Genomic DNA, 23,642 nt, shown 5'->3' with positions numbered 1-23,642 from the left:
CATACATTAACCCCAGTACACAGATCTGGGCCTAAATCCATCTGTTTTTTTGCTCACCATCCCATTCCAGTTTGAACCCAGCCATATGCAAATCAGTCTTGACCCTGTGCCCCATGGGAACAGTCCAGCCTGAACTGCCGAGCCAACACCCTGGACTGGAAACAAGCATCCTAAGACCGGTTTCGGTCTTTCAGACCTCATCAGCCAGCATAGCTTGATTCCAGTGGCATGGAGAGCACGGGACTCACGTCTGAGCATACCCGTCCCACTCTGGGTGACAAATGCAAAAACAACAGTTGATGGACAGAATGCAGAACGATGTCATACATTCACCGCAGTACAAAGATCTTGGCCTAAATCCATTGTTATTTTGCTCACCATGCCATTCCAGTTTGAACCCAGCCATATGCAAATCAGCCTTGACCCTATGCCTAATGGGAACAGTCCAGGCTGTACTGCCAAGCCAAATCCTCCCTGGACTGGAAACAAGCATCCTAGGACCGGTTTCGGGCATTGAGCCCTCATCAGCCAGGATAGCTTGATTCCAGTGGCATGGAGAGCACGGGACTCACGTTTGAGTATACGCGTCCCACTCTGGGTGACAAATGCAAAAACAGCAATTGATGGACAGACTGCAGAACAATCACCCTAGTACAACTAAGAACTGGGCCTAAATCCATTGTTTTTTGCAGAAATGCCATTCCAGTTCGAACCCAGCCATATGCAAATCAGTCTTGACCCAGTGCCCCATGGGAACAGTCCAGCCTGAACTGCTGAGCCAACACCTTGGACTGGAAACAAGCATCCTAAGACCGGTTTCGGGCTTTCAGCCCTCATCAGCCAGCATAGCTTGATTCCAGTGGCATGGAGAGCACGGGACTCACGTCTGAGCATACCCGTCCCACTCTGGGTGGGAAATGCAAAAACAACAGTTGATGGACAGAATGCAGAACGATGTCATACATTCACCCCAGTACAAAGATCTGGGCCTAAATCCATAGTTATTTTGCTCACCATGCCATTCCAGTTTGAACCCAGCCATATGCAAATCAGTCTTGACCCTATGCCTAATGGGAACAGTCCAGGCTGTACTGCCAAGCCAAATCCTCCCTGGACTGGAAACAAGCATCCTAGGACCGGTTTCGGGCTTTCAGCCCTCATCAGCCAGGATAGCTTGATTCCAGTGGCATGGAGAGCACGGGACTCACGTCTGAGTATACACGTCCCACTCTGGGTGACAAATGCAAAAACAGCAATTGATGGACAGACTGCAGAACAATCACCCTAGTACAACTAAGAACTGGGCCTAAATCCATTGTTTTTTGCTCAAATGCCATTCCAGTTTGAACCCAGCCATATGCAAATCAGTCTTGACCCAGTGCCCCATGGGAACAGTCCAGCCTGAACTGCTGAGCCAACACCCTGGACTGGAAACAAGCATCCTAAGACCGGTTTCGGGCTTTCAGCCCTCATCAGCCAGCATAGCTTGATTCCAGTGGCATGGAGAGCACGGGACTCACGTCTGAGCATACCCGTCCCACTCTGGGGGACAAATGCAAAATTAACAGTTGATGGACAAAATGCAGAACAATGTCATACATTCACCCCAGTACAAAGATCTGGGCCTAAATCCATTGTTTTTTTGCTCACCATGCCATTCCAGTTTGAACCCAGCCATATGCAAATCAGTCTTGACCCTATGCCCCATGGGAACAGTCCAGGCTGTACTGCCAAGCCAGATCCTCCCAGGACTGGAAACAAGCATCCTAGGACCGGTTTCGGGCTTTCAGCCCTCATCAGCCTGATAGCTTGATTCCAGTGGCATGGAGAGCACGGGACTCACGTCTGAGTATACACGTCCCACTCTGGGTGACAAATGCAAAAACAACAATTGATGGACATACTGCAGAACAATCACCCCAGTACAACTAAGAACTGTGCCTAAATCCATTTTTTTGTGCTCAAGATGTCATTCCAGTTTGAACCCAGCCATATGCAAATCAGTCTTGACCCTGTGCCCCATGGGAACAGTCCAGCCTGAACTGCCAAGCCAGGTCCGCCCTGGACTGGAAACAAGCATCCTAGGACCGGTTTCGGGCTTTCAGCCCTCATCGGCCAGGATAGCTTGATTCCAGTGGCATGGAGAGCTCGGGACTCATGTCTGGGCATACCTGTCCTACTCGGGGTGACAAATGCAAAAACAACAGTTGATGGACAGAATGCAGAACAATGTAATACATTCACCCCAGTACAAAGATCTGGACCTAAATCCATTGTTATTTTGCTCACCATGCCATTCCAGTTTGAACCCAGACATATGCAAATCAGTCTTGACCCTGTGCCCCATGGGAACAGTCCAGCCTGAATTGCCAAGCCAGGTCCTCCCTGGACTGGAAACGAGCATCCTAGGACCAGGATCGGGCTTTCAGCCCTCATCAGCCAGGATAGGTTGATTCCAGTGGCATGGAGAGCACAGGACTCACGTCTGATCATACCCGCCCCACACGGGTGACAAATGCAAAAACAACAGTTGATGGACAGAATGCAGAACAATGTCATACATTCACCCCAGTACAAAGATCTGGGCCTAAATCCATCGTTTTTTTGCTCACCATGCCATTCCAGTTTGAACCCAGCCGTATGCAAATCAGTCTTGACCCTGTGCCCCATGGGAACAGTCCAACCTGAACTGCCAAGCTAGGTTCTCCCTGGACTGGAAACAAGCATCCTAGGACCGCTTTCGGGCTTTCAGCCCTCATTTACCAGGATAGCTTGATTCTAGTGGCATGAAGAGCACGGGACTCACAACTGAGCATTCCCATCCAACTCAGGGTGACAAATGCAAAAACAACAGTTGATGGACAGAATGCAGAACAATGTCATACATTCACCCCAGTACACAGATCTGGGCCTAAATCCATCTTTTTTTTGCTCACCATCCCATTCCAGTTTGAACCCAGCCATATGCAAATCAGTCTTGACCCTGTGCCCCATGGGAACAGTCCAGCCTGAACTGCCGAGCCAACACCCTGGACTGGAACCAAGCATCCTAAGACCGGTTTCGGTCTTTCAGACCTCATCAGCCAGCATAGCTTGATTCCAGTGGCATGGAGAGCACGGGACTCACGTCTGAGCATACCCGTCCCACTCTGGGTGACAAATGCAAAAACAACAGTTGATGGACAGAATGCAGAACGATGTCATACATTCACCGCAGTACAAAGATCTTGGCCTAAATCCATTGTTATTTTGCTCACCATGCCATTCCAGTTTGAACCCAGCCATATGCAAATCAGCCTTGACCCTATGCCTAATGGGAACAGTCCAGGCTGTACTGCCAAGCCAAATCCTCCCTGGACTGGAAACAAGCATCCTAGGACCGGTTTCGGGCATTGAGCCCTCATCAGCCAGGATAGCTTGATTCCAGTGGCATGGAGAGCACGGGACTCACGTTTGAGTATACGCGTCCCACTCTGGGTGACAAATGCAAAAACAGCAATTGATGGACAGACTGCAGAACAATCACCCTAGTACAACTAAGAACTGGGCATAAATCCATTGTTTTTTGCAGAAATGCCATTCCAGTTCGAACCCAGCCATATGCAAATCAGTCTTGACCCAGTGCCCCATGGGAACAGTCCAGCCTGAACTGCTGAGCCAACACCTTGGACTGGAAACAAGCATCCTAAGACCGGTTTCGGGCTTTCAGCCCTCATCAGCCAGCATAGCTTGATTCCAGTGGCATGGAGAGCACGGGACTCACGTCTGAGCATACCTGTCCCACTCTGGGGGACAAATGCAAAAACAACAGTTGATTTACAAAATGCAGAACAATGTCATACATTCACCCCAGTACAAAGATCTGGGCCTAAATCCATTGTTTTTTTGCTCACCATGCCATTCCAGGTTGAACCCAGACATATGCAAATCAGTCTTGACCCTGTGCCCCATGGGAACAGTCCAGCCTGAACTGCCAAGCCAGGTCCTCCCTGGACTGGAAACAAGCATCCTAGGACCAGGATCGGGCTTTCAGCCCTCATCAGCCAGGATAGCTTGATTCCAGTGGCATGGAGAGCACAGGACTCACGTCTGATCATACCCGTCCCACTCGGGTGACAAATGCAAAAACAACAGTTGATGGACAGAATGTAGAACAATGTCATACATTCACCCCAGTACAAAGATCTGGGCCTAAATCCATCGTTTTTTTGCTCACCATGCCATTCCAGGTTGAACCCAGCCGTATGCAAATCAGTCTTGACCCTGTGCCCCATGGGAACAGTCCAGCCTGAACTGCCAAGCCAGGTTTTCTCTGGACTGGAAACAAGCTTCCTAGGACCGTTTTCGGGCTTTCAGCCCTCATTTGCCAGGATAGCTTGATTCTAGTGGCATGGAGAGCACGGGACTCACATCTGAGCGTTCCCGTCCAACTCAGGGTGACATATGCAAAAACAACAGTTGATGGACAGATTGCAGAACAATGTCATACATTCACCCCAGTACAAAGATCTGGGCCTAAATCCATCTTTTTTTTGCTCACCATGCCATTCCAGTTTGAACCCAGCCATATGCAAATCAGTCTTGACCCTGTGCCCCATGGGAACAGTCCAGCCTGAACTGCCGAGCCAACACCCTGGACTAGAAACAAGCATCCTAAGACCGGTTTCGGGCTTTCAGCCCTCATCAGCCAGCATAGCTTGATTCCAATGGCATGGAGAGCACTGGACTCACATCTGAGCATACCCGTCCCACTCTGGGAGACAGATGCAAAAACAACAGTTGATGGACAGAATGCAGAACAATGTCATACATTCAACCCAGTACAAAGATCTGGGCCTAAATCCATTGTTTTTTTGCTCACCATGCCATTCCAGTTTGAACCCAGCCATATGCAAATCAGTCTTGACCCTATGCCCCATGGGAACAGTCCAGGCTGTACTGCCAAGCCAGATCCTGCCTGGACTGGAAACAAGCATCCTAGGACCGGTTTCGGGCTTTCAGCCCTCACCAGCCAGGTTTTCTTGATTCCAGTGGCATGGAGAGCACGGGACTCACGTCTGAGTATACACGTCCCACTCTGGGTGACAAATGCAAAAACAACAATTGATGGACAGACTGCAGAACAATCACCCTAGTACAACTAAGAACTGGGCCTAAATCCATTGTTTTTTGCTCAAGATGCCATTCCAGTTTGAACCCAGCCATATGCAAATCAGTCTTGACCCTGTGCCTCATGGGAACAGTCCAGCCTGAACTGCCAAGCCAGGTCCGCCCTGGACTGGAAACAAGCATCCTAGGACCGGTTTCAGGCTTTCAGCCCTCATCAGCCAAGATAGCTTGATTCCAGTTACATGGAGAGCTCGGGACTCACGTCTGAGCATACCTTTCCCACTCAGGGTGACAAATGCAAAAACAACAGATGATGGACAGAATGCAGAACAATGTCATACATTCACCCCAGTACAAAGATCTGGACCTAAATCCATTGTTATTTTGCTCACCATGCCATTCCAGTTTGAACCCAGACATGTGCAAATCAGTCTTGACCCTGTACCCCATGGGAACAGTCCAGCCTGAACTGCCAAGCCAGGTCCTCCCTGGACAGGAAACGAGCATCATAGGACCAAGTTCGGGATTTCAGCCCTCATCAGCCAGGATAGCTTGATTCCAGTGGCATGGAGAGCACAGCACTCACGTTTAATCATACCCATCCCACTCGGGGTGACAAATGCAAAAACAACAGTTGATGGACAGAATGCAGAACAATGTCATACATTCACCCCAGTACAAAGATCTGGGCCTAAATCCATCGTTTTTTTGCCACCATGCCATTCCAGTTTGAACCCAGCCGTATGCAAATCAGTCTTGACCTTGTGCCCCATGGGAATAGTCCAGCCTGAACTGCCAAGCCAGGTTCTGCCTGGTCTGGAAACAAGCAACCTAGGACCGTTTTCGGGCTTTCAGCCCTCATTTGCCAGGATAGCTTGATTCCAGTGGCATGGAGAGCACGGGACTCACGTCTGAGCATACCCGTCCCACTCTGGGTGACAAATGCAAAAACAACAGTTGATGGACAGAATGCAGAACAATGTCATACATTCACCCCAGTACAAAGATCTGGGCCTAAATCCATTGTTTTTTTGCTCACCATGTAATTCCAGTTTGAACCCAGCCATATGCAAATCAGCCTTGACCCTGTGCCCCATGGGAACAGTCCAGCCTGAACTGCCAAGCCAGGTCCTCCCTGGACTGGAAACAAGCATCCTAGGACTGGTTTCGGGGTTTCAGCCCTCATCAGCCAAGATAACTTGATTCCAGTGGCATTGAGAGCATGGGACTCACATCTGAGCATACCCGTCCCACTCGGGGTGACAAATGCAAAAACAACATTTGATGGACAGAATGCAGAACAATGTCATACATTCACCCCAGTACAAAGATCTGGGCCTAAATCCATCGTAGGAAGACATGGCTTGGCAGTTCGGGCTGGACTGTTCCCATGAGGCACAGGGTCAAGACTGATTTGCGTATGGCCATGTCTGAACTGGGGTGGCGTGTTGAGCAAAATAACAATGGATTAAACCCAGATCTGTGACTGGGGGTGAATGTTTTGCCAATATGCAACATTCTGTCCATCATCTTGTGTGTTTTGCTGTTCGCCCTACGTGGGAAGGGTATGTCCAGACGTGGGTCCCGTGCTCACTACGCCACTGGAGTCAAACTATCCTGGCTGATGACGGCTGATAGCCAGAACCTGGTCCTAGAATGTTTGATTCCGGTTCAGGGTAGACATGGCTTGGCAGTTTGGTCTGGACTGTTCCCATGAGGCACAGGGTCAAGATTGATTTGCATATGGCCACGTCTTAACTGGGGTGGCGTGGTGAGCAAAATAACAATGGATTAAAACCAGATCTGTGACTTGGGTATAAAATGTTTTGCCAATGTGCAACATTCTGTCCATCATCTTGTGTGTTTTGCTGTTCACCCTATGTGGGAAGGGTATGCCCAGACGTGGGTCCCGTGCTCACTACGCCACTGGAGTCAAACTATCCTGGCTGATGAAGGCTGATAGCCAGAACCCGGTTCTAGAATGTTTGATTCCGGTCCAGGGTAGACATGGCTTGGCAGTTTGGGCTGGACTGTTCCCATGAGGCACAGGGTCAAGATTGATTTGCATATGGCCACGTCTTAACTGGGGTGGCGTGGTGAGCAAAATAACAATGGATTAAAACCAGATCTGTGACTTGGGTATAAATTGTTTTGCCAATGTGCAACATTCTGTCCATCATCTTGTGTGTTTTGCTGTTCACCCTATGTGGGAAGGGTATGCCCAGACGTGGGTCCTGTGCTCACTACGCCACTGGAGTCAAACTATCCTGGCTGATGACGGCTGATAGCCAGAACCCGGTCCTAGAATGTTTGATTCCGGTCCAGGGTAGACATGGCTTGGCAGTTTGGGCTGGACTGTTCCCATGAGGCACAGGGTAAAGATTGATTTGCATATGGCCTCGTCTTAACTGGGGTGGCGTGGTGAGCAAAATAACAATGGAATAAAACCAGATTTGTGACTTGGGTGAATGTTTTGCCAATGTGCAACATTCTGTCCATCATCTTGTGTGTTTTGCTGTTCACCCTATGTGGGAGGGGTATACCCAGACATGGGTTCCATGCTCACTACGCCACTGGAGTCAAGCTATCCTGACTGATTATGGCTGATAGCCAGAAACCGGTCCTAGGATGCTTGATTTCAGTCCAGGGAAGACATAGCTTGGCAGTTCGGGCTGGACTGTTCCTATGAGGCACAGAGTCAAGACTGATTTGCATATGGCCATGTCTGACCTGGGGTGGTGTGGTGACCAAAATAACATTGGTTAAACCCTGATCTGTGACTTAGGGTGAATGTTTTGCCAATGTGCAACATTCCGTATATCATCTTGTGTGTTTTGCATAACTGTAAATTAGCCATATGTTGTTGATATATATATATATTTTTTACTAGTATTCTTATTTGTAAGAAACAAAATGGTTCTGTAGATACTAATGCAATCAACAGCTAATGAAACCTTCAGTAGAATTTTAAGTCAACGGCTTCACATGTATGTATTAGCCACTGATAAGGCATGAACATGGCACATTGCTACAGTGGCTGACCTTGTTCTTTGAGGGAAGAACTTTCTAAGTTATGGGAAACAACATCCTCTTTAACGTGATGTCCCTAACATGTGGGGTGCCACAGGGTTCCTCGCTGAGTCCCACACTGTTCAATGTTTATATGGAGCCATTATCTTGGATTGCCCAAGATTTGGACATCTCTATGACATCCTACGCTGACGATAGGCAGCTGGTGATTTCTTTAGACTCTACAACTAATGGGGACTCCGACAGGTTATCGCCCTCTAAGGCGAAAGTCATGGAATGGATGACCAACAGCTGCTTAAAACTAAACAGGGACAAAATGGAGTTAATGATCCTCTGAAATAGGGCAATTCCTAGGCCATCTATAGGTTGGCCTAATTGCCTGGGCTGCCCACCTATGCCTAAAGAATCCATCAAGAACCTGGGCTTCTGGCTCAAACAGGAACCTATCAATGAGAATTCAAGCCAAGAAAATAGTAAGGACCTGTTTCGGACTTCTCAGAATTCTCTGGAAATACCTCGATCGGATTCCCACACAGCTGAGAAAGACTGCAGTCTATTCCATGGTCACATCACGTCTGGACTATGGAAACTCACTATTCCTAGCGGCATGGAAATACATGATCAACAGACTTGAGGTAGTCCAGAATGCAGCAGCAAGACTGCTGTGTAAGGCCCCAGCTCGGGAGTCAGACAAAACGCACATTGAAGAACTTCATTGCCTCCCCATGGAGGCCAGAAGAAAATTCATGGCACTGGTTATAATGCACAGAGCATTACACAACAGGGTCCCTAGAAAAATTAGAAACTTGGTGTCCCGATATGTTCCAAATAGGAATCTGAGATCAAGCTCTGAAGGACGTTTAAAACCAACAGGTGTCAGGAAAGGGAGGTAGGGTGGCAGACCCTTCTCCCACCTAGCACCTAAACTCTGGAACGCTTTACCACATGAATTACAGATAACGAACAGAAAATAAGAATTTAGGAAGTCAATAAAAATTTGGCTGTTCAAGCAGCACCTCTGTCGTCCGTCCAGCCTCAGCTTGTATCATGTATCTTAGCGCGGGGAAGCCCCAGGGCAGCTAGAAATCCTAAATAAAAATAATGATAATAAAAACAATGCCTTATGGATAACACCCCTGTAGTTTGCAAAACTACACTACACATGTTCCTGAAAAGAGCACGATGGAGTACACATTACAACCCATTTACAATCATACTATGACTTAAACTGTCTATAAGTGAGTCACCAATACATTACACATTCATCAACATTGTATAATGTCTCAAAATCTTTACTGAATTTATGGCAATAAATACATGCACCTTACAGTTCTCTGGTTTAGAACTTGCCTAAACCACGACATGAAGACTTGTAACATTAGCATGTCCACAGAAACCCACAGATAAATAATGTATTGTAAGGAGGAGCTTTAGTTTCTCGCCCATATTTTTTTAAACAAGCCTGTGATTTAAACTATGTTCTATGAGAAACATATGTTTGCATCTCACATTAGTTGGTCTCAGTCTGGTCCTTGTTTAAATGAAAGGCGGCTTGCACTTAAAGCTTTACTGGTAGCTGAGATGCATGAGCACTCAATTCAAGATCCCCACCTCATAATAATTCTCTTAGGGTTCGTTTTTTATGATTATATTTCTGCAGCTTTGAGGGCCTTTTCCTAATATATAAACCTGCTACTGCTTGCCTGCCATGAATGCAGCTATCCATGGTGTCTTTATTTAAGGCATTTGCACTCATTTGACCTACCACCTGCAGCCCAGATTTCTGTCAGAGGAGGTGGAATTATTGCCTGGTTGAGGTTTGCCTGGAAGATTCCACCAGGGCTTCCTAGGGCCTGCAGCCCAGATTTCTGTCTGAGGTGGAGGTATTGCAGCAAAGGGTGCCATTTCAGTCTTGAATTCTTCCTCTGATAGTTTTAGCTGCTGCACCTGTGGTAAGATTCTGGTTTCACCTAGTACTCCATTTTTTTGCTCTCCTACTGCAATCATACTACTTTTCATTGTTTATACAGTTACTGTCTGCATTTTTCTTTTAACCAACTGCCTACAGTACTGCCCTGTTGGTAACTATGGACCAGCCGATCCCTTAGTGACATTGGTTTCCTGTATGTAATGTGCACTGTATTTGCCTATTATTGGAACTGCTTCCTGCAGACTCCAATGATGTTTCATCAGTTTCTTTTATCTGAAATGATCTTTTGTTATAAGTGGTGATCATTCTGGGGGTATTTGTTTCCTATGTCGTATTCTTATTCCTAAATATGAGCTAATTTCGTGTACTGCTGCTAAGATTTTTCTTTGCTTGTGCCAGTACCTTTGTGCTGTAACCCAGTTGCCTGTACCTAGTCTCCATAATGGCCTGCTCTTTTAGGAACCCCTCATTTGTGGTACAGTTGATTAGGGGTACTGAGTGGTTGCTATTGTTGTGGAGAATTGTGTTACCTGATGTTTCTTTTCTTAATAAACTTGTGACTATTTTCTTGTTTTCTATAAAGATAGCTACATCCAGAAATTCACAGTAGTTGGAACTTATCTTATGTGTGAAGCTCAGATTTAGGTAATTTCTTCCCAGCTTGTAAATGAACTCCATAGTTAGACTTTATTGTCCATTACAGATCAGGAAAAAATCATCTATGTACCTGATCCAGATGGAGATGTGTTCTGTGCACATATCATTGTCTGCCACCCATACCACATGTTCCTCCCACCAGCCTAGGAATAAATTTGCCAGGCTGGGGGGGGGACAGGTTCCCAGGGCGGTCCCTAATGTGGAGATAAGAAGAGATCCAAAGAGATGGAAGTGTTTTGTAATAACCCCCTATTGGACGAAACAATAGGTCTTCCTGGTGGTCTAATGGAATCTTTGTGAATTTTTGGAAGCAGATATATAGGCATTAGACTCGTGCATTTTCATACCATTTTCATACCTGCCATCCAATTTCCTCATAGCAGGTTGTGTCAGCCAGTTGTTTTAAGGCCACGGTTCTGTACAGTTCCCTGTCCATTACTACAATATTTCCGCCCTTTTCTGAGGGCTTTATGATGATAATGGGGTAGTTTTTCAGATTTGTAAACGCCTGTCGTTTTTAGGTTACATTGTCTCATTGTTGGTAACTTCGTAGAATCCTAATTTCCTTGAGTTCATGTGTCATGGCAGTACTGAATGCTTCAATATTGTCATATGGGACATTAGGAATAAACCTTGACTTTAACTTAAGGCCGCTGTGGCTGGCCTGGTTGGCTATAAGCCCTATTTCGGACAGTGTTTCCCCTATATCCTTTGATGTCCTTTCTTCCCTATTTGCATCCAGTTCATGCATGTTCAAAATAAAATCAATTTCAGCAATATGGAATCCCGTGGAGTCATTTTATACATCTTTAGCAGTTTCATTTGCTTTATGAAGGGGAATAAGTCTGTTCGAGTGTCAACATAACTCATGTTGTTGGTGGGACAGAAGGACAGACTCAGCTGTAGTACCGATTTTTCAACTGTAGTAAGTACTCTGGATGATAAATTTCAATTAATTTTTCATTGGGATTGATATTATTCCTTATCCATGTATTTTTGGTCCTCCCCCCTCTTCAGTTTGTTACTCTGAATCTTTCTTGGTTTCTTTTCCTCATCCTCTTTTTGGACCTTTGACTCTTCTTCTGCCCCTGTCTGCTAGTTTCTGTGGCAGTCCTTGATCCTTCTTTTGCTTTATTAGTTGGAATTCATGTAAGAAGGTTAGGGGACTTGTGCCTAAAGGGACACTTGGATTATGTCCTTCAGTGTCAGAGCTCAGATCCGAGCTTGATTTGGTTGATAATGTTTGCTGTTGCCTTTGCTTTAATGTGAACTGGAGGTCCCTTTGGGCCCAATCAAATCATTTAGCATACGTCAGAATAGGCCCTTCAGCATAATCCTTCTTGTCCTGCAAGAATTTGTGTTGTCTTTTGGCTTTGATCACGTCTTCATATGATTTTAGTCTGTTCTCTGAGCCTTTCAGAAAGTCAATCACTGCTTTATGGCTTTTGGATTTTTCCAAGTCCGTTTTTAGAGCTAACAATTTCTTATGTGTGGCTTCCAAATCAATTTGGACATATTTAACCAAGATCTCAAGCATGCCCTTGCATGGTTTTGCCATGTCATTTTCCCACTCTTGAAGTAATTAAGGATTGGGGTTTTCGTAGGTGGGGATACTCGATTTCCACAAACCTCTAGGTACACGACCCACTTCAATGTAGTTGGTTAGGGATGTGACTTCCCACCATTTATCTAGCTTGCGTTTTGTCAATTTGTTTTAAGTTGAGCCAATTTCTGTTTCAGGGACAGCTCCGTGACATGAGCCACTCCCCTCAGGGTGATTTGTTTTGACCCCGCTTCCAATGATTCATCAAATAGTGAAAGCTATGGATTTTCTCTCGTTATCCCAGTCACTCATCTTTATTGCAACAGTACTTGTCTTTAGACGCCTGTAGACAAATGACAGCTACGGCGTTGTACCTGCTCTGATTATAACCGCTGATAGACGGCGGCGGCATGCAGTTATGTGCACAGGAGAAAAGGTGCAATTCCGGGTCTCCGTCCTCCGACTTCAAGACAAAACGGCAACCACAGGACGAACCTCACTTTGCCGGTTTACTGTAAATCTTGGTCAGCAATGAACTCTCGTCCGAACATCAGAGCGGAGGAAATGGCATTTGACCTCTGTTTGAAGCGGTATGCTGCTAAAATTGTCATTCCACCTCCCACGGTACCAGTGCCTGCGATGGTGGCAGCAACCGTCTTAATTATTGTCCTTTTGGATAATTCCTGGGGCTCCAAGCGGTACACCTCCAGACAGCATAAAATATTTATTTATGCACAAAGACGATGCGTTTTGACAAGAGCCTTTTTCGATTGATGATAAGGTGCCCATATGCCTCTAGAAATAATCCCAACAGTTTATGGAAATAGTAGAGATACTTTCCTGCATAGCAGTTACATTCAACTAAAAATACTTGGCAATGAGTTTGTATTACAAATAGACATACAAAGCTAAATTTGATACAAGTACCCACTAGAATCCAAGATTCCCATCGATTTGAATAGTACTAACCATGATATATTTTTCTCAGGTAAGTAGTACAACTTAATCAAAGATCTCATGTTTTCAGCAAATTTCAATAAAGTTGCATAATTCAAACCAACATAATTCAATTCATTTTCGCGTTAGTGGTTTTACTACTCTTCTGGGATACAATTATATAATTCTAACATGCATAAACAAACACAATCCCTGACACCCATTAAATCAAACATTTTCTCCCAAGAACAATCCCTTGTCAGAAATCTGGAAGAATTAGAAGCTGTCCTGTCTAATACTGTCAATATCATTAGAGAGATTGAAAATATTCACAAGGTTATGGCTGGTTTTTCAATGAACGCCTCTGATTACTAAATTAAAATAAGGGACAATGCATTTATGATTGACGAATTGCTCCCTATTACAGCAAAAATTCTTCCTATGAATGAACCTTTATTAGATTTGGAAAATCGTAACAGACAGCACAATTTAAGGAGATATGATCAGCCTAAAACCCTGAAGGAACTGATTGCAGAATATATTTTTAGAACCTGCTGCCTAACCTCTTAAATTTCAAATTTGCAGAGAAATTGGAGATCAATAAGGAACATAACATCTCATCACACTGCAAAACAGGTCAAACCAAATCCATTAATGAAATCATATTTAAGGTTCTGCAATATGAGAAGAAAGGCTGCAAGTGAAATTCCTTCGCTATTGGTAAATGGTAAAAAAAAAATAGTCATCAGGAATTTACAAAGGAAACAGTTGCCACACATAAGGAATTCCCTGCACTAAAATCCAGCTGAGAAATTCTGGCTTCAAATTTGGTCTTTTTGACCCTTAAACTATGCACATCTGGAAAGACGACATCTCCAAATCCTTGCAATGCCCTGAAAATGTTTGATCTTTGTGATCCTTGTTCACCAATTTTCTCCCTCCAATGATATTCAAGAACTCATAAACTAACAATAATGGCTTTACCATCACTTTCGTGCCTTCTTTCTGTAAGATATACTAGTTACAGATTTGATTTCACTGGCTTATCTTGTAAATAAGCGTGTGTAACTCACATTTGTTATTAGTGTCCTCTGTTGTTGTTTTTGTTGTCTCTTGTCTATTTTGTTTTCTTTCTATATTTTGATTTGCAGAGCTACTTCAATATCTTTAATTCATCAGCATTTTTCTTTATACTTCATTTACAAATACTTTTACTTTCCCTTTTAACAGTTTTATTTCATGGATAATTAAAAACATCTTAAACTTGTCTCTTTTAATGTAAAAGGTTTAAGACAACCAGTTAAAGATATGGAGATATTAGATTATTTGGCTTGCTATGAAACTGACATTTGTTTGCTTCTAGAGACTCATGTTGATTATAAAATATCACCTAATATGAATAAAGAATGGGATGGGAATATTATTTCCTCTGTGGCCAGTGGTACAAATAAAAAAGTCGCAATCCTATTTTCAAAGAAACTCCAACTACATTCCAATACTGATGGCCCATATTTATTTGTTTATGATTAAAATGGATACAAATGTTTTATATTTCATTAATATTTATTATCCTATAGCAAATGATCTGACTTTTTAGAAAAATATTACTTCTGAAATTCTCAAACTTGTGAATGTTCCCTTTGTTGCAAGTGAGGATTTTAGCCTAATATATGACCTTATTCTTGCTAGACTGTTTTTCTACTAACTTTAGAACTCCTAACGTTTTCCAATCACTTAGACCATTGTTTAAAAATAATAAACCTATTATTATTTGGCAACTTTAGTTTCCAACCCACAAAGAGTTTACATTTTGCTCAACCTCATATCTTGTACTCACAAAGTGATTATCTACTAACATCAATTTTAGTTTGCCCTGTTGCTAATGCTCTTTTTGGAAATATTGAGGTCATTCTCTGATTTCATTGTGTGTGCAATTAGATAATTCCTGTTTTTAAGTCTAGATGACATATGAATACTGATATTGCTCTTAATAATAACAATAAGACTAGAATGTTGCCCTCTACTGATGAAAGTTTTTCTGAAAATACTGATGATGTGATGTCTAATATGGACAATGGAATGCTTTTAAAGCATATAATCTAGGTATAGCCATCTCCATGATGGCTCTCGAAAACAAATGATTTCATCTAACCTCTCCAGCTTGGAAAAGAAAATGGCTAAAAATGAATGTCTATTTATTACACCTATTAAAAATTATTTTAACTTAAAATATAGAAGCCTAACTAAGAAAACAATTCCTTGCTGACTATAGGAGCTGGATTGTAACGTTCAAATAACAAAGCAAAACTTTGTTTTACTGCGTATAGGTTAAGGAAATGATACGCTAATTATCTTCATATTAAAAGAGACTGAAGTCAAAATAACGCTATTAATGGGAAGGATGGAAAACGTCCATTATCTACATCGGACATCAGTAAAGAATTTTTAGAATGTTATTCTTCCTTACATAGTAAAGCAGAAACCATAGACAACCAGGTTAGAGAATTTTTTCTGTCCTGATGTAATCTTCCTCTAATGTAACAAGCTGATACATCTATCTTAGATTTACCTACCTCAATTGATGAAATTACTAAATTACTACAACTATTATTTCCTTAAAGTCACGAAAGTCACTAGGACCTGAAAGTATCCTTGCTGTTTATTTAAAAAACATTTACTACTCACCTTACTTCTCATTTATTTCAAATATTCACTAATTTAGTTCTACAGGAATACTTTCTGGTTCTTTCATGGAAGCATTCATAATTGTGTTGCCCAAGCCTGATAAGGATCATACTAAAGTATCTAACTATTGTCCCACCTCCGTAGTCAATCAAGATTGTAAAATGTTTGTAAAACGTTTTGACACTAGATTGTCAAACATACTGCCTAATATCATGTACACAGATCAAACAGGTTTTATGAAAAACAGACACTCTGTGAATAATGACAGACTTTTGTTTCATGCCTTTGCAACTACTATTTTCTTACCTTTTCCTTCTAGCCTTCTATCTCTTGACGCTGAGAAGGGTTTTTTGTAAAGTTCAATGGCAATTTTTATTCTGAACCCCCACCTACGTAGAATTTGTTGAAACTCATTTATTAAAATGGTCTTGGCTCTGTACTCCTACCCCTCTGCAAAGCTTTTTATCTATGGACACTTCTCCAATTCTATTCCCCTTTTTAGAGAAAGTAGACAACCCTTATTCTTCATTTTCCACAATTTAATTGAGATTACAGATAAATAATAACAATATTAATCTTAAAACTTCTGTATATGCAAACAATGTTTTATTATTTATTAGTAACCCAAATACAACTATACTCAATATTCTCACTTTCATTCTATTCTATTCTTTTGTTTCTGGGTATACCTTAAAAGCAATTAAAACAGCTTTTTCCTCTGAATGTCTACTGTACCCCTGACATGGTAAATAATACACACATTCCCTGGCAAAAAAGAAAAACATACTCATACTGACACTCTATTAAACAAACTGCTACATTTAACTGTGAATATTTATTTTGAAAGATTAACAATAACATTAATCAGTGGTCCTCACTACATCTCACATGGTGAGGGAAAGTTGAATCTATAAAAATGGTTATTGCTCCTCAAATATTTTATATTCCAACCATACAACTACCTCTCACTTTCTATATGAAAATGCACACAATCATCTTGAAATTCATTTGGAATAAGAACCCCCAGTAACTTGATTATGCTAAAATTAATATGGCTAAAATCAATGGTGGCTTGATTTACCAGATATTTATAAATATCATAAAGCTTCCATATTAAAAACAAGGAGCTCTATGGTTATAGTTCATCTAAATTGGTTCAAATTGAACAACAACTGGTTTCTCCATTCCCTTACCAGCACTATTATCCATCTTATTCTAACTTGCTTGTAAAATCCTTTACTATTAACAAATCTACTGAATTAATTCTACATGACTTTGATTCTTTATTTCAGTCACCTATTTCTACATCTAAAAATCGTTGTCAATGGCACAATCCATTAAAAAAATCGGATCATAGCATTCATTTCTGGAAATTTTGGATTGACGCTGCAATTTTTTATCTTATTGATACTTGTGGGGAAGATGGCATTGTATCTTTTTCAGATGTACAGCATATATTGTTGTTACCATCAATGGATGTATTTAAAAATGGAATTTTGCCTAACTCCATACTTAATGATTTTCCAAACACTATTCTCAAGGCTACAATCTCTGATTCGGAAATTTGTTTATATGCTCTTAATATATCATCACATACAGTTTATAAACTTTATAAAAATGTGATAGTACAGGAGATTGTAATTTAATGCTGATTACTGATTTTTGTAATAAAGAACTTTCCAGGACTTTTTTCCATGGAAATGTGAAGGAAAACGTGGTTACGGAACATTTCTGACTGACTCCCTGTTGCATTATAACAAACAAATACTTTTATTCTCTTCAACTGTTTATAGACTCCATGTAAACTATTTAAAGCCAAACCTTTAGCAACTTTTGTGTTGGCATTGTAATATGGGTGATGTGTCTTTAAAACATGTTTTACGTGATTGTACTGGTATTTCAGAGATTTGGTAGAGGGTTTGGAATACATTTACAAAAATATTTCCCATCTCTGATACATTCTCCTGTGAATTGATTTTTAAAAAAAATCATTTGCTTTAACCTTTTTCATTATCTGATATTTATAACACATTATTTGACTTCCTTTTGTCCTACACTATTAAATCAATTACATGAAATAGTGTTGATGCATCTTGATTATCAGTTCATACTTGGAGGTCCTGGGTTAACTTGACTAGACAAGGTGCCAATTTATTCCTTACTGGCTCTTCTAATAATATAATCTCTTTCCAAATGTTTCAGAAACCTGTTGATGATAATATTTCTTTGCATATGTAAATGTATCCTAATGTTATTTAAGGGCTAATCTTGTCCTAAAATGTACCATATATATAAAGTATCTTTGTTTGTTACTTAATACATGGCATTCTGTAATCCCTTTGTATCTAATTGCTTTACAGTTAGCAACTTGTGATGCATCTGGTTGCCAATTATAAAGAAAGGATGCCAGCACTCAACTATTATATATTTTTACAGTTGAGCTCTGACGTCACAATGTTGCCTGAGTCAGCATCCGAGGTGAAATGCAGGTCAGGTTAAGGAGCACAAGTGAAGCAGGTGTTTGAAGCATCGAAAACGCAATTTTGCTTCTTTTTCTTCTGCTCTATTTTTTAGCATACAATGACAAGCAGAGATAACATGTTTATTGTTTGCATTCCTTAGATAGTGCCCCTGCCCTTTCTTTGCCTAGGGTGAGTGAATCTGCTAAATCCCTGTACTATGATCTAACTTCCCGTTATATGTGGGTAAGTGTCATGAGATCAACAGGAATCAGCAGGGCTGGTATTCTGGCATGTGGGTCACCTCACAGTGCCAGTAAAATGCTCTTCTATCTTAACAAAGGATTGATGTAGTATATGTAATGGCATCATCCATATTGCCATGCCAAAGCCCCACTCAGGCCGCCATTGTTTATTCTATTGTGATACCTCTGTCACCAAACAGCTAAAACAAATAGCAACAGTTTGCATAATGAACTTAGCCCTATCAAGGTATTTGTTAGCGTGCCTACAAAATGGAATTGTAAGCAAAACTGAGTTTGAAGAATATTATCCTGCATTTGCACACAAATGAATGTGTGTCAAATGTTATTGTGCTTAAGGAGAGAAGGCAACTTTAAGAACATGAGCCTGTAAAACGGATGTTCTATCAGGGCCTAATGTAATAACGTGACACCATCCTGGGCACAAAATCACTTTAAATCATTGGGGGCTGCAGGAGGGTTCTTGAGCATCTTCTCACATCCCACCCTCTCCCCTACTAGCACCCATTCGGAAGGTCAGCAGGAGCCAGCAAGTTTTTTAGTGGGTGCTCCGTTCCTACCTGGGGCACCCTCAACATTAAGAGCAGTTGGCAACTTCAGCACATCAGTCAATGGTTTTTAAATGAATGATGTTAGAATTCTGTTGAATGTCTCCATAACAGCAACTACATTTGTCTCCTGTCTCTCCTAATACTCTCTTTCTGGATAGGGTTTCCAATTTCAGCTTTCTGATGTCTCAGTTATGATCAAATCAGTATGCTTATCCTCTCACCATGGTGACTGAAAAGGCAGCCCTCAGCCCACTTTGTTTCTGACATATTTTTTAATCCATGCCTTCATTTTTTGCTCAATATGGGGCATATCATCAACAACCGGCGATAATTATCACTAAGCGCACTTAGCGCTAGGTTACTTAACGCCGGCTACCACTTGTTTTTATCGTGGAGATAGCGCACTATCAGCGACGCTTATCTCCAGAGCGATAAAAATACCAAAGTTAGCTGCCAAATGTGCAATTATCGCTGGGATTCCAGCGATAATCGCTCAACGTTTGGCGCTACGTTGTTAATAGGGCACAGAATACTTAACCATGATATCCACCTTCCGATGGATATCATGGCTAAGTCAAACTAAAAGCAGGCATATGTAAAGTAGCGATAACCTTGGTTAGCGCTACTTTTCTTATCGCAGTGTTTGTTAGTGTGCCGATTGATAAGTGGAGAAATGTCGGTTAGCGACATTTCTCCAGTTATTTTTGGAAGGAACGCCTACTTTGCATCTCATTAGAGATGCAAAGGGAGGCATAGTGAGAAATGTTGCTAACATGCGATTTTGCATGTTAGCACCCTGTTGTAGATAGGGCATTAGTTTTATCTCTGCTTATTTGGCTTTTAAAGACAAAAAAGCAGAGAGAAAGCCCATGTTGATATGCCCCTACCATCGTGGGATTACCTAGGCTACCTCTTCTTCGTTATGGCCTTCTACATCTGCTAACCTATTGGAAAGGCTGTGCCTACCATCCAAGCTTCTACCAAAATACACTGAACTGTTCGTCAGATTTATGTATTCCACAAGGTTTGCTTTCCATGTATTTATTTTCACTAGAGTTTAGGACGTTAATAGAGAGACATATCCTTATGACCTCGGTCTCACTTTCCTACATCCACATGTTTACGTAGGGGTTTTGGTCTGAAATTCCCATCCCAGTCAATTTATCACATTGTACAAACTGTCTGTGATCCTCGAAAAAAGTGCTTTTTTAAAGTTATGCAATTTTGAAATCCCAGCTGCTGGTGTTGCAAAATAATCTCCTTCACCACCCTACTTGGTAAAGGGGATTTGGACCATTGTAACCATTTTAACCATGCTGTTGCATGGGCCAATCGTTAATATCCCTGTTCCAAACTTACTCCTGCCTCTGGCAATGCATCCAACCTTGGCTGGACTACAACCCTTTGTGGATCTTGCAACTATGGCCCAGCTTCTGCCTGCTATATAGTGTTCAGTGCAGTAGCATTGTGCCACCCCACACCTATGGTGAAGGTGAGAACCAGAGTCTATCTCCCATCCAAGACTAAGTTCACAGACGTGAGATTGCACCCGGCCATGGGGCAGTTTCACCCTCAGTCCAGCTTCTGTGCACTGTGCTGTTTGACCCTGGTGCCCAAACTCTTTCCAGAGACGATAAGACACCTTTTTTCTTCTCAGCCATCCCTTACCGAATCTATACAGCCACTATAATGGTTCCCCTGCCTTATCGACTTCTCCATGTTACTTTTGGAAGGCAGCCACTTAGGACCAGAGACAATAAATTCTACACGGAGGGACAAAAGACAAACACAAGGACCTCTGCTGGTCAGAGATCTGCACTTCTTTTTCCAAGGTACTAAGAAAATGCCATTACAGAATGAAAAGAGACAACCAATCTGAAGTGGGTGGCAAGATTGTGTGGCTTAACAGCGACAGACACAACTCTTTGATACTATTTAGGGTTTAGTATTAATTTGTACCATGCGTCTCAACATTTTCAAGTCAAGTCAAGTCAAGTTGGAATTTGTAGCGCACTACTCACCCAGAGGGTCTCAAGTCGCTTGAGGGAGGGGGGGGTTCGTTATTTATCAAATATCCAAGTTTTGAGTTGCTTTCTGAAGGATAGGTGGTTCTGTGTAAGGTGGAGGTGGGTGGGGAGAGAATTCCAACAGAGAGTTCTAGTTTCTTCACATTGCCTGCTCTTTGCACTATAGCCTCTTAGTTCTCTCGTCTATCTATAATTCCTTATTCCTATTGCAATGTATTATTTGTCTTGAGTTGACATGTTTGTTTCCTATTTTTATGAACAGGTTCTATGCATTTTCCCCTTTGCTTCAGTAGAATGCTATTCTTGCTCTTTTAACCACTTAAAGTGTGAGATGTTGGAAGAGTACCTTATTCAATTTTCCCTTTGCCAGTCTGTGGATTCTGGAATATTGTAGTGGTGAAGATGGAGAGTACTGCCCTTATCATCCTTTTAGCAGGTAGGAGGAGAACATAAGAAAATAACTGGAAGTAGCCATTAACTCGTGCTTCCTAATGTTAAGATTCTGTGGTGACAATTCCATTATTTATTACCACATGGTGGAATTGCCTTTATCATATGTTGGTACTGGAACCTGAAAGTGAGGGTACATTTCCAGTATCCAGTATATATTTGTCACTGGCATACTGGGAATCGTCTTCCAGCCTGTCAGGGACATCTGTCTGTACTGGTTATCTGCCACTGAAATGAACGTCTGGTCCTTCACCGTTGGCATCTATATGACAGATATGACAGTCCCGATAATAGAAGAGATAGAGTCATTGCATTCAAAAGTCAGCCTTACCTTGCCACATACAAGGTAGATTGAACACAGATGAGAGTAAACTTGACAGCCACCAATGTTGGCAGAACGTTTCATTACTGCCTTTCTCTTTATCAGACCCATAGTGTAATGAATGGATGGTCAGATTGGGTATACAATGTCTTTAGTGTTGGGCAACTTTCTCAGGTCAACAAAACTCATTCATTTTCATACATGTTTTGTTTGAACAGTTTTATACATTATACCTCAATCAGACTCAACGCCTTTAGCCACAATACAATCTTCCAAATAAATAATCAGAGTTCAGGGAAAAGTTCAATCATTCATCAAATTTTCTTCCAGATTTTTTAAAATAGTGGCAAAGTAGATGCATTGGAGAGATGTCTCTGTTCGAGTAGCGCATGGCCAGCTCAGTGTTGCCTTTTGCCCCAGCTTGTATTTTGATTCACCTAATTTTCCTGGTTGCCTCCTGGTGTCTGGTATTGTGTAATCAGATGAAACATTAAAGGGTACATATTATTACCCGTTGGTGGAAATGGGCGTCATGACTAAGCCTGGGCTTCACTCCGTTCGCAGAGTTTGCAAAGTTTTTTGTGCTCCGCGGAGCACGTGGAGTTCTGAAAACGTATGCGGAGGGGAGTTTTTTCCTCACTCGCACTCACCAATGATAAGTTGATGAGTGTGATCAAGGAAAATCCAATGCTAGACCGATTCCCTGTGAGAATTCTCAATGCAGGCAGTCGGGGATGGTCGCATTGAGAAACCTTCCGTTCGGATTGAGGAAGCTGCCGCTCGAGTAGAACTTCTACTCAAGCGGTAGAAAGAAGCAGCATCCTCTTGCACTGTGCAAGATGCCATTTGCACTAAGTGAACAGCATGAGGTAACCCACTCCACCATTCGCGAAACTCCGCTTAGCTTGGATTTTTTTTTGGCCAGGCTCAGTCATGACTAGTTGAAGTATCACATAATAACATAACATATCATGTATTTGTAAAGCACTGTCACCCAAGGGTATCTTGGCACTGAATAATAGATGTTTATTGCTACTCAACAGCTCTCATTTTATCGACCTCAGAAGGATGAAACAGGGAGTTGACCTGCCGGGATTTCAACCTGTGACTATGATGCCGAACACAAGCCCCTACACTGGATGCATTAGTCCACTAATCCACTAGACCCAGGTTTAACCAACTAGTAGATTGTGGGCTGTTCGTGCGTGTTCTACTCACTAAGCAGAGCATATTTGATTTTTATCTCAGTCAACGTATCCTTGTTGATGTAGAGAGCGTAGTAGAATTCAGGATGGCAACTTCATGCCACAAGCATGTGAACCATTAAAATAATGTATGGATGTGAATGGTATTGTAAAATATCAGCACATACCAAATACAAATTGAGGCTTCTATTTCCTTTGTGGTTCAAGCAGCTAAAAGGTAGCATGTGGAGATTTTTGAAGGATGTATCTATTACATGTTTTACTGATCGTCGCTATGGCCAGGCAGAAATCCCTAATATCATAGAAGATTCTCTTTGTTTATTGCATCTGTTGTGGTTATTCGATGATTACTGAGTGTTTGGCAACTCAGTGCAAGTATCCAGTGGCATGCTAGTCTTAGGCACAAAGCAGCTTGGCCTTTGGAGTCATGGAGCAAGGTATTCTGGGGTCTGTTATGGCTTGATGAGAAGTAAGA

The sequence above is a fragment of the Lissotriton helveticus genome, chromosome 12 (genome assembly GCF_964261635.1).
Source record: "Lissotriton helveticus chromosome 12, aLisHel1.1, whole genome shotgun sequence".
Taxonomy (NCBI): domain Eukaryota; kingdom Metazoa; phylum Chordata; class Amphibia; order Caudata; family Salamandridae; genus Lissotriton; species Lissotriton helveticus.
The sequence above is the reverse complement of the archived record's forward strand: the minus strand, read 5'-3'. Positions refer to the sequence as shown.